We start from the raw sequence: 8,775 nt of genomic DNA, 5'->3' as shown, positions 1-8,775 counted from the left end.
GGAAGAATTTAAAGGAGAAACAGCTAAAGGAGTGAAAAGTCATTTCTTTAGAGGAAAAACAACAGAAGGTGGGAAGGCATAAGAGAGTAGGCAGGGGGGATGCTTGCCCTTTATTATGGACCTTTTGGTATGTTTGGATTTTTAAAACCATAGGCATGTGTTGCTTTGATGATTAAAAAATCTTATTCTAGGGGCGCCTGGGTGGTTCAGTGGGTTAAGCCGCTGCCTTCTGCTCAGGTCCTGATTTCAGAGTCAGGGAGCCTGCTTCCCCCTCTCTCTCTGCCTGCCTCTCCACCTACTTGTGATCTCTGTCAAATAAATAAATAAAATCTTTAAAAAAAAACCAACAACCTTATTCTACCGAGGTGGGGGGGTGCTGTAGAGAGTGAGGGGGTGGTGGAGGAGGTAAGCTGTGGCTCCCTTTCTTTTATTTGTTTTATACCTCTGACTTTCATGCAAGTTTTTGTTTGAACCAAGGTTTCTGCAGTTGAAATTGGTTTGAACTTCATGATCTCTTTCGGCTCTCATAATTAATGATGCTTTACAAGCACCTGTTCCCCTTTATGCTCACTCCTCTTTACTTCTCCAGGGAGGTACCATCCCTTAGAAGCCTTTCGGCTTCCCCCAGCTGGCTATGGCTTGTGGTGATTGGTGAGTTTGTGGCCAGTTCTCGTGCATGTGTGGAAGTGACCCTTGCAGTCAGTCATTGGACGATTCCTACTTCAGAGGGCCCTGGCCCCCAGCACGCTGGCTGCGGTAACAGCAGGTGAGTGTTTCGGCTAATAGTCCCAGACTCTGCAGTTTCTGCTGCAGGAGCTGTGAGTTCTTGTAGACTCTTGCCTCCCACTCTACCTCTTCCAGGGGAGGGAGGAAGAGAGAGAGAGACAGAGAGGGAGAGAGAGAAAGAAAGGGGTGGGAGAGGGAGAGAAAAAGAGAGAGAGAGAGGAGAGAGGGAGGGAGGGAAAGAGAGAGAAAGAGGGAGACTATGAATGAAGTCAAGAAAGGGAGGCAACTCCCCATTAGCTTAGTCACCTCCTAGTGACTGCACTTCCAGACACGTGTCACCGTTTGCCTGTTCTGGCACTATTTTTAGGCGGGTCCCCTCCATTCATGTTTCTGGGGCCTTTGCAGTCATCCCTGTTGCTGTCTGGCAGCTGCTTTCCTGAGTTTTCAGGTTCCAGAGGTTCTGTGTTCCCAGGCACCTTTCATGCCTTCCTGCCTTTGCACGCCGTGTTCTTTGATCTGCTGTCTGAGGAATAGGATATTGATCCTTGAGGTCCAAGCTCAAATGTCACACAGTTTGTAAAACCTTTCCTGGATCCCAACTCTGAGGAAGCTCTCTATACCTTAGCACTTGCCACAGAGCCTCGTCCTTTCTTGCTGACATTTTGGCGTCCTGGAGGCGTTGGAAACACCCCACGGCCTTCTTCCGGCCTGGCCTGGAGTGCTCCGTAGCTGCTTCCTGAGCTCAGGGAAGCACAGTTGCTGATCCTTCTGTGCTTTAAGAAATCTTGCTTGGCCTAGAAGAAATGTTGCAGTGGGAAGCTCTCTATCCAGCGAGGCATCTCCATTAATCTTTTCTGGTTTTCCTCTTGGAAGAGGAGATTTGGAAGAGTCAGGTAACATCTAAAGAAAGCCTCCTGTACTTGGAGGGGTCCTATCAGGAGAGGGAGGATTATCTTACTGATCAGAGAAGCAACGTTCAGAAATATTACGACTTGATGATGGTCACATAGTAAATAGAGCCAGAGGCTGAAATCCATGTCATCAGACTCCAGGGACACTCTTTCCTACCACACACTTCCTCGTAGTCCCCACAATGTGCTCTGAGATCACACCATTAAAGAGAGGCCACAATTTCCCCCTCAAGCATTCATGCAGTCAGTTTCCTTCCAGACCCAAGGGTTGAGAATCTTTCTGTCTCCCCTCCTTTTTCATTTCTCTGAGATTTGCTAGCTCTTTCTCTGTCTCCTCTGCAGCCTACAGGAGTTTATTTCTCTCTCATCTCTTTCCAGATATCATAATTTCCAAATCTTTTGGTTGGTTTCTTTTTCTGGCTATGGTCCTTTCTTTGGGAGACTTTCCAATATAGCTGCAGATTGGAGGATGATAACAATGAATTAGTAGATCTTCTTTGATGTTATTTTGTGGGTGAACTCATTAATTTATGACAAAAACATCAAAGAGCTCGGCTCCTGCATCGGGACTGGCTTATCCCACAGCAGCTGGGTAATAATGATTAGTCAGATTAAATCTCAACGTCTTCTTCTACTTCAGGAGTTAAAGTCTAAATGACTGGGGTGTGGGAATATTCCATCCTGTAGCATCCCATTGGCTTTGAGTCAGCACAGAATGAAACTCCCCACTCCAAATGTGGATCTCTCTCCATGGTCTCCACTTTGATGCCTCTAAGCCTTGAGGTCTGTCACGATCGGTGTAGCAACTGTGGAGGCAGTGTGGGGATAAAAGCCTGAGGCTGTTAAAGTCTCTTCGCAGTCAGGGGAGCTGGATAGTAAAAGGGATCACTCATCCTTGCATAGACTAGCTCAAGGTTCTCCAGAGTCCTAGTCCTGTAATTTCGTGGGAAGGAGAACTCTTCTGGGCCACACAAGAAAAGTGCCAGCATCATGTTCAGCACATAGCAAGCTTTCCATATGTAATGGTTGACTGGACTTTTTGAGAAAGGTCATGGTGCATGAAGTCTCTGGCTAGTTGAAGAGGAGTAAGAAGTAGAGCTCAGGTCTTGGCTTATACAACACCACCTCCTAACCTACTCACATCGATGGCCATTTACTTTGCTTCTTCCACTTTATTCATGGTGGGAAATTGTCTGTGCTCCTCTCTAAAGCCATCCCCTCCATGTTGGCCCTGGAACCCATCCTTTGCTGACCTCTTAAGGGTTTGTTTCTGCAGTTAACCCTCTCCTTCCTGAGGCTTTGATGTTTCCCTTTTAACTAGATTATTTCTATCAGCAAATAAGCAAGCTCTACTGTTTCCCATCTGAAAAGAGCCTCCCTTGCTCCCACTTCTTCAGGCTGCTGTACTACTCTTCCCTCCCTTTGACAGCAAAATGCCTCACGAGACTTGTCTACAATCTTAGTATCTCTCCTTCCTCTCCTCCATTCAAACTTTGAAACCCATTTTAATTTAGGATTTCATCCCTGTTCTCCACTGAAACAGCTTTTACCAAGCTCATCAATGATCATCTAGCTGCCAAGTCCCTCGGTCATTTCTCTGTCCTCACCTTATCCTTCCCATGAGCAGCTCTTCAGCACAGCTAGTAAGACTCTGTTACCGGGTTTCTTGCTTGGCTCCAGGACAGCATTCTCTCTTGGGTCTCCTCCTAACTCATGGGTTGCTGTTCTCACCAGCCTTTCATCTTCCCAACCTGGAAGTAACAAAGTGACCAGGATCAGTTCTTGGACCGTTTTTCTAGCTGTACCCACTCCCTACCTGTTCTCATCTGGTCCCGTGGTTTTAAATCCTGTTCACATACTGGCGGCTCTTGATGTTGTATCTCCAACCCTTTACCTATCTCTGAAACTCAAAGGCCTATTCCTCTCAGATGTATAATATGCACATCAAATTTCAGACCTAAATCAATTAAATAAAACTCTGTGTTCTCCATCCTTTGAGGCCCACTCCGTCCTTAGGCTTTCCTTCTCAGTAAGTGGCAACTCCTTTGTTCCAGTGACTCAGACTTCAAGACTTAGAATCACCTTTGACCCACTCTCATATCACACCCCTAGTCTATCAATAGTTCCTGCCAGCACTACCTTCAAATTATATCTAGGGTCTGGCCACTTCTTACCACCTCCGCTGCTATTATCCTTGTCTAAGCCACCACCATATCTTGCCCAGACTACTTTAACAGCCTCGTAACTCGTATCACTGCTTCTATCCTTACCTTCCTCCCCCTTCCCTCTCCCTCCCATCCCAGCCCTAGCCTCCAGAGTAGTCTTTAAAAAACTGCAATTAGGTAATGCCATGCCTCTACTCTAAACGTTGTAAGGCTTTTGATCCCACTCTCTAAACAGAATCCAGAATCCTTATTAGGGCCTGCAGGTGCTATACGACCTGGCTCTTCCTACCTCTCTGATCTCCGCTTCCATTTCTCTTCCCCTGGCCCACTCCATTCTAGCTACACTGGTCCCCCTGCTAGTCTTTGAACATGCCAAGCCAACTCCTCCAGCCCGCCCTTGTACTGTCCTCTAAGCTAGTCACTCTTCCTTTAGGTACCTATGTGTTCTTTCACTTCCCTCAGGCTTCTGCCCAAATTTCACCCTATCAAAAACACTTTTGATGACTATCCTTTCTAAAATAACCCTCCTCTGTCACCTCTCTTTACCATGCTTTACTTTTCTTCCTAGCAATGATCACAACTCAACATACTTTATACTGATTTGTTTATCTGCCATTGATTGTTATCCCCATTAATATGTAAATTCAATAAGAACAAAGTCTTTGTGCATGTGGTCATTTCTGTAGCCCAAGCTGTGCGAATAGTGTCTTCTCCATAGTTCATGTTCAACAGATACATGTTGAATGAATAGATTTGTTGGATGGACTCATCTGGCTCTCTTGTTATCAGATACAGTGGTTTCCAGATAGTCGTTTGGTTAATATAATCAAAATCACGTGTGAGAAACTGAGGTGTCCATGGAGGTCATCAGATTATGCAACTATTTAATACTAGTGACTACCGTGGGATTCACAGATATTTTCAGTTTGCCCTTGATGCCAAATCATTAGGCAAACTCTAAGGTGGGATGAAACATCTCCCTTTATTTCTTCGGTATGTCATTTATCCTCTGGGACTCAGTGTGTTCATCTGTGAAACAGGCAGTTGAAGATACGGTTCCTGCTGTGCTGGCTTAAGGCCAACAGGATGCTCAAGGGAGGCGGTACAGTTAGGAGGATCAACCACACAAGCTCTGGAACTTGACTGCCTGTGTTTGAATCCTGTCTCCATTCCTCACGAGCCACATGACCTTGGGCAACTTTCTCAGTTTTCTTATTTGTAAAGTGGGAATAATAAAAAGATAATAATAGCATTTAATTCAAAGAGTAATTGTGAGAATTACATTAAGACAATACATGTAAAGTATGTAGCACATGGTTTGGCATATAGTAAGTGCTCAGTAAATGTTAGCTATTATAAATGAAAAGTTCTGAGAGGCCATTGCGATTCATGTGTTTTAGGGGCAGTAAATTATCCTAGAATATTAGATGATGTGAAATCTGTAAGGCTCTGGTAATGTGGTTAGGTAGAATGCCCTTATTCTTAGGAGAGGCATGGTGAAGAACTGAAGGGTAAAGGTGAAGGGTAAAGGTTCTCCGTATCTGTCACTTATTTTCTAATAATCTAGCTAAACATATTTCTCTGTTTTTATATCTATCAAGAAAATGTGGCAAAATGTTAACAGATGTTGAAGCTAGGTGGATAGTATGGTTACTGTACTATTCTTTCAACCTTTCTGTATGTCTGAAAATTCAAAATAAAAGGTGGGAAAAAAAAAGAACCCTAGAAATAGTCTAGTGAAGTCCAACTGTCATTTTATGGAAAGAAGCTCAGAAGTGAAGCTCTTGACCAAGGTCATATGCAGGAGGAGCTTGAGCCAGACTCCAGGTCTCCTGGCTGACCATCTCTCCCTTTGTGTGGCTGGCTGCTGTTACCCCTCAGGCAGCAGTGAGCTGCAGAGGAACAGAATCCGCTTCCCCCCAAAGACCAAAGGGTGTTATGGATGTGTAAAAAGGCACCTGTGTTGGTGTTTCCTTTTTGTTTATTAAGCAAATGGGTAGGTCATTTGGTTGGAAGGTATGATGTCAAAATTCTGATGGCAGCACCAGGACCACACCTGACATCCTGGGTAAACCAGTTTGGCACCATTTGCTTGTGTTTTTTGAGTGCAGTTTTTGGGAATGCAAGGGAGAGAGGGAAGAGTAGGAGTAGGGCCAGGGTCAGGAAGAGCAGTGGAGAGACTGGCTTAAATTTTGGAGCTCCCTGAAAGAAGGAAACCCCAGGATTTCTCTGGGGATGAAATGCAGGCACATATTTAAAGAAAGGAAATGATTCTCTGCGGTCTGCAGCATTCTCCTTTAGCTAACAGGGTTCAAAGCAGTGAAAAGAAGAGACGAGGAGAGGTGGGAATGCCCATTCAAGTCTGGGGAAGGGGGAACAGAGAAGGAAGGCCGGGGGGGGGGGGTGGTGGCGGAGAAAGAACAGAAAAAAATACCATAGAGGAAACCTGGGCCACGGTGCGGGAGGGGTTGGGGGAGGGGTACTGGAAAGGTAAAGAGGCCGCACCTGGAGGCCTGCAAATGCGTGGAGGACTGTCAGCCTCCACCAGCTAGAGTGTCTTGCCCCAGAACCGTCCTGCCTCTCTCTTCTCCAGGTCTGGAAGTCTCAGGAGGCCGCGGTAGCGAGCGCAGAGCTCCCGGCGCTCTTACTAGGGGGAAGGGCGGGCGGGAGAGGCGGGGCCTCCGGGTCGGGCGGGAGCAAAGCCTCCGGCCGCGGGAGGGGCTCCTCTCCGGCGGGCGGGCGCCGGAGTCTGGGGGCCGTGTTTCCCCCTCCTGGTCGGTGGAGGCGCCTGGCCCCTCCTCCCCCGGCCGCCCCCACCCCCGCTGCCGCTGTCAAAGAAAAACCGGGCCGTTGCTTGCAGAAGCAGCGGCTGCGGGCGATCCGGCGGTGAAGAGCCTCGGGCGCGGCCTCGCCTCCCCGGCCCGGCGCCCGCATCAGCACCGCGGACAGCACAGCGGCTGTCGCCCGTACCCAAGCATCCGCTGGCCCACCAACCCACCGGCACCTGGGCCCGCGACGTCCTAATCAGCACCGTGGATAGTGCACTGGGCCCCCCTCTAGCCGCTGCCAGCCCACCTGCTCCCGGAGTCAGCACCGCGGACAGCCCCCCGCCACCGGCCTCGCCTCAGGCTCGGAGGGATCAGTGCCCCTGGAACATGGCCACTGAGGTAGGGGGCGAGCGCCTGGCCCGCAGGCAGTGCCCAACTGGTGCGGGAACACATCTCCGCTAGGGGCGGACTGGGCGGGAAAGGAAGAAGGGGGGTTGGGGTGGGGTGAGGGGGTGGGTTGGAGTAGGGTAGGATGGGGTGGTTTTCCAGATCTCATACTGCGGGAAGGGGTGGGGAGCAGAGTGGCAGGGTGGAGGAGAGGGGCTTCTCCTGATAACTCATCTTACTCCTGGCGATCTTCCCCGTCTGAGTGCCGAAGCTGCCCACACCACTTGTTGGCACTGGCACCAGGTTTGCTCTAGGGACCCAGCTGGGGTTTCCCCTTACTCTGGACTGCTAGTCCTAAAACTACTTCCCTAGAGGGTTGGAGGTGAGCTTGTCCCTGTTTTAGGGGCAGGAAGGCAGCTGGTTTCTGTTGCTGTGCAGTGTAGCCATCCAGCTTTTGACCCCAAAAGCCTGGTTAAGAGATGACAGACCTACCTCCACATCCACATTTCCTTCATGGGGATGGAGGGCACAAGACCCCAACCGGTTTTAATGAGCTTCCTGGACCAGTCTCCACTTTTGCATATCATGCTTTCTTGCTTTTTCATCCCGTTCAAGTTTCTTGTACCAGGGTGTCTGCATTTCCCGTGTCTGATGGGAGGAGCTGTCTTCTTCAGGGTGTGCTAATAGGTGTGTCACCTTCAGGGGACTTGAAAGCTGAACCGAGGGACCTGTTGGCTGAGGGTAGAATCTTGGTGCAGTGCTTAAGAGATCAGGAATTTCCTCCTGTTGTCCTTCATTTCATGTGGGAAATGCAGCTCTTTATGTCCCCACTGTATAAGCGGTACAGCTAACACATGGAGAAGGGGAGGACCTATTCAATGCACAGCATGTTAGCAGCAGAACTGAAAGTTTCTTTCTTTGGATTTTTGGAGTGGAACCCAGGACACCAGGGTCTCTCCAGGTCTGACGTTGACTTCTGCGGTGTTTCCCCATTTCTACCCCAGCTGGGAGACAGCATAGGCTTTTGAATGATTCTGTGCATTGCCTCTGGGCATCCTGGTGAGCAGCGTGACATCAATACCAAGTGTTATTATTGTAATTCTGCTGTCATGGCCACCACAGAACAAGGTGCAGTTGCTTGGTGCCATTTGGCTTTGTGACAACGCACAGGATTAGCTAGGAGAGCTCACTGTCCCCCCCACCCCGGACCTTGTGAGGGGGCATGTCCTAAGCAGGCCCATGGAGCTTGGTTTTTATGCTGGAGGAATGCAAAAATAAATAATTAGAAAGCCTGGAAAGTACCAAAGTTACTGAGAAGAGCAGGAAGAGCAAAGGATCTGATCACCTTCCAGAGAGGGCCGCCAGGCTGCAGCAAAGGCTGCTGGTGCTGGGCAGGAAGGGACAACGTCAGCCACCTGGGTGTAGCTGGGCCAGCAGTGTGGGCAGAGAAGGCAGCCACATCTGTGATGTGTTCTGCCAGATTCCAGGAGCCCCATCTGTCTCATTATCTCTCCAGTGCAGGTCTGTTGTGGTACACAAATGCCAACCAGCAGGCTCACATCTCTAGGTTGAGGCAGTGTTTCTAGGTGGCTGCTGTTAGGCGTGCATGACTCTCCGTGGGGAGAGGTTCTGCTCACAATGCCTCTGTGAAGGTAGCACTTTCCTGTGTACAAAGCACTACCACATGTATGATCTCCTTTGAGCTTTAGAGCAACCCTGTGAAGTGGGCAAGGATGGCGTTATTATCCCCAATTAACAGATGAGCTCACGGAGGCTCAAGGGCTTGCCTAATCCCTGTGAAGAAGCCAAGGAAGGCAT

The 8,775-nt window shown here is 48.9% G+C and overlaps 1 long non-coding RNA gene across 1 annotated transcript; it reads right to left on the bottom strand.

Moving 5' to 3' along the window:
- Positions 1 to 2,262: 2,262 nt before the first annotated feature.
- On the bottom strand, positions 2,263 to 8,529 carry LOC116882436. Its single transcript, XR_004385646.1, has 4 exons — positions 8,303 to 8,529; positions 7,450 to 7,685; positions 3,296 to 3,388; positions 2,263 to 2,443 (listed from the first exon to the last, which is right to left on the bottom strand). It is a non-coding gene; the product is annotated as an uncharacterized LOC116882436 (long non-coding RNA).
- Between the last annotated feature and the right edge of the window lie 246 nt (positions 8,530 to 8,775).

The sequence above is a fragment of the Lontra canadensis genome, unplaced genomic scaffold (assembly GCF_010015895.1).
Source record: "Lontra canadensis isolate GAN:19392208 unplaced genomic scaffold, GSC_riverotter_1.0 scaffold3, whole genome shotgun sequence".
Classification (NCBI taxonomy): domain Eukaryota; kingdom Metazoa; phylum Chordata; class Mammalia; order Carnivora; family Mustelidae; genus Lontra; species Lontra canadensis.
Note: the sequence above shows the minus strand (reverse complement) of the source record. Positions and strands in the feature narration are given on the sequence as shown.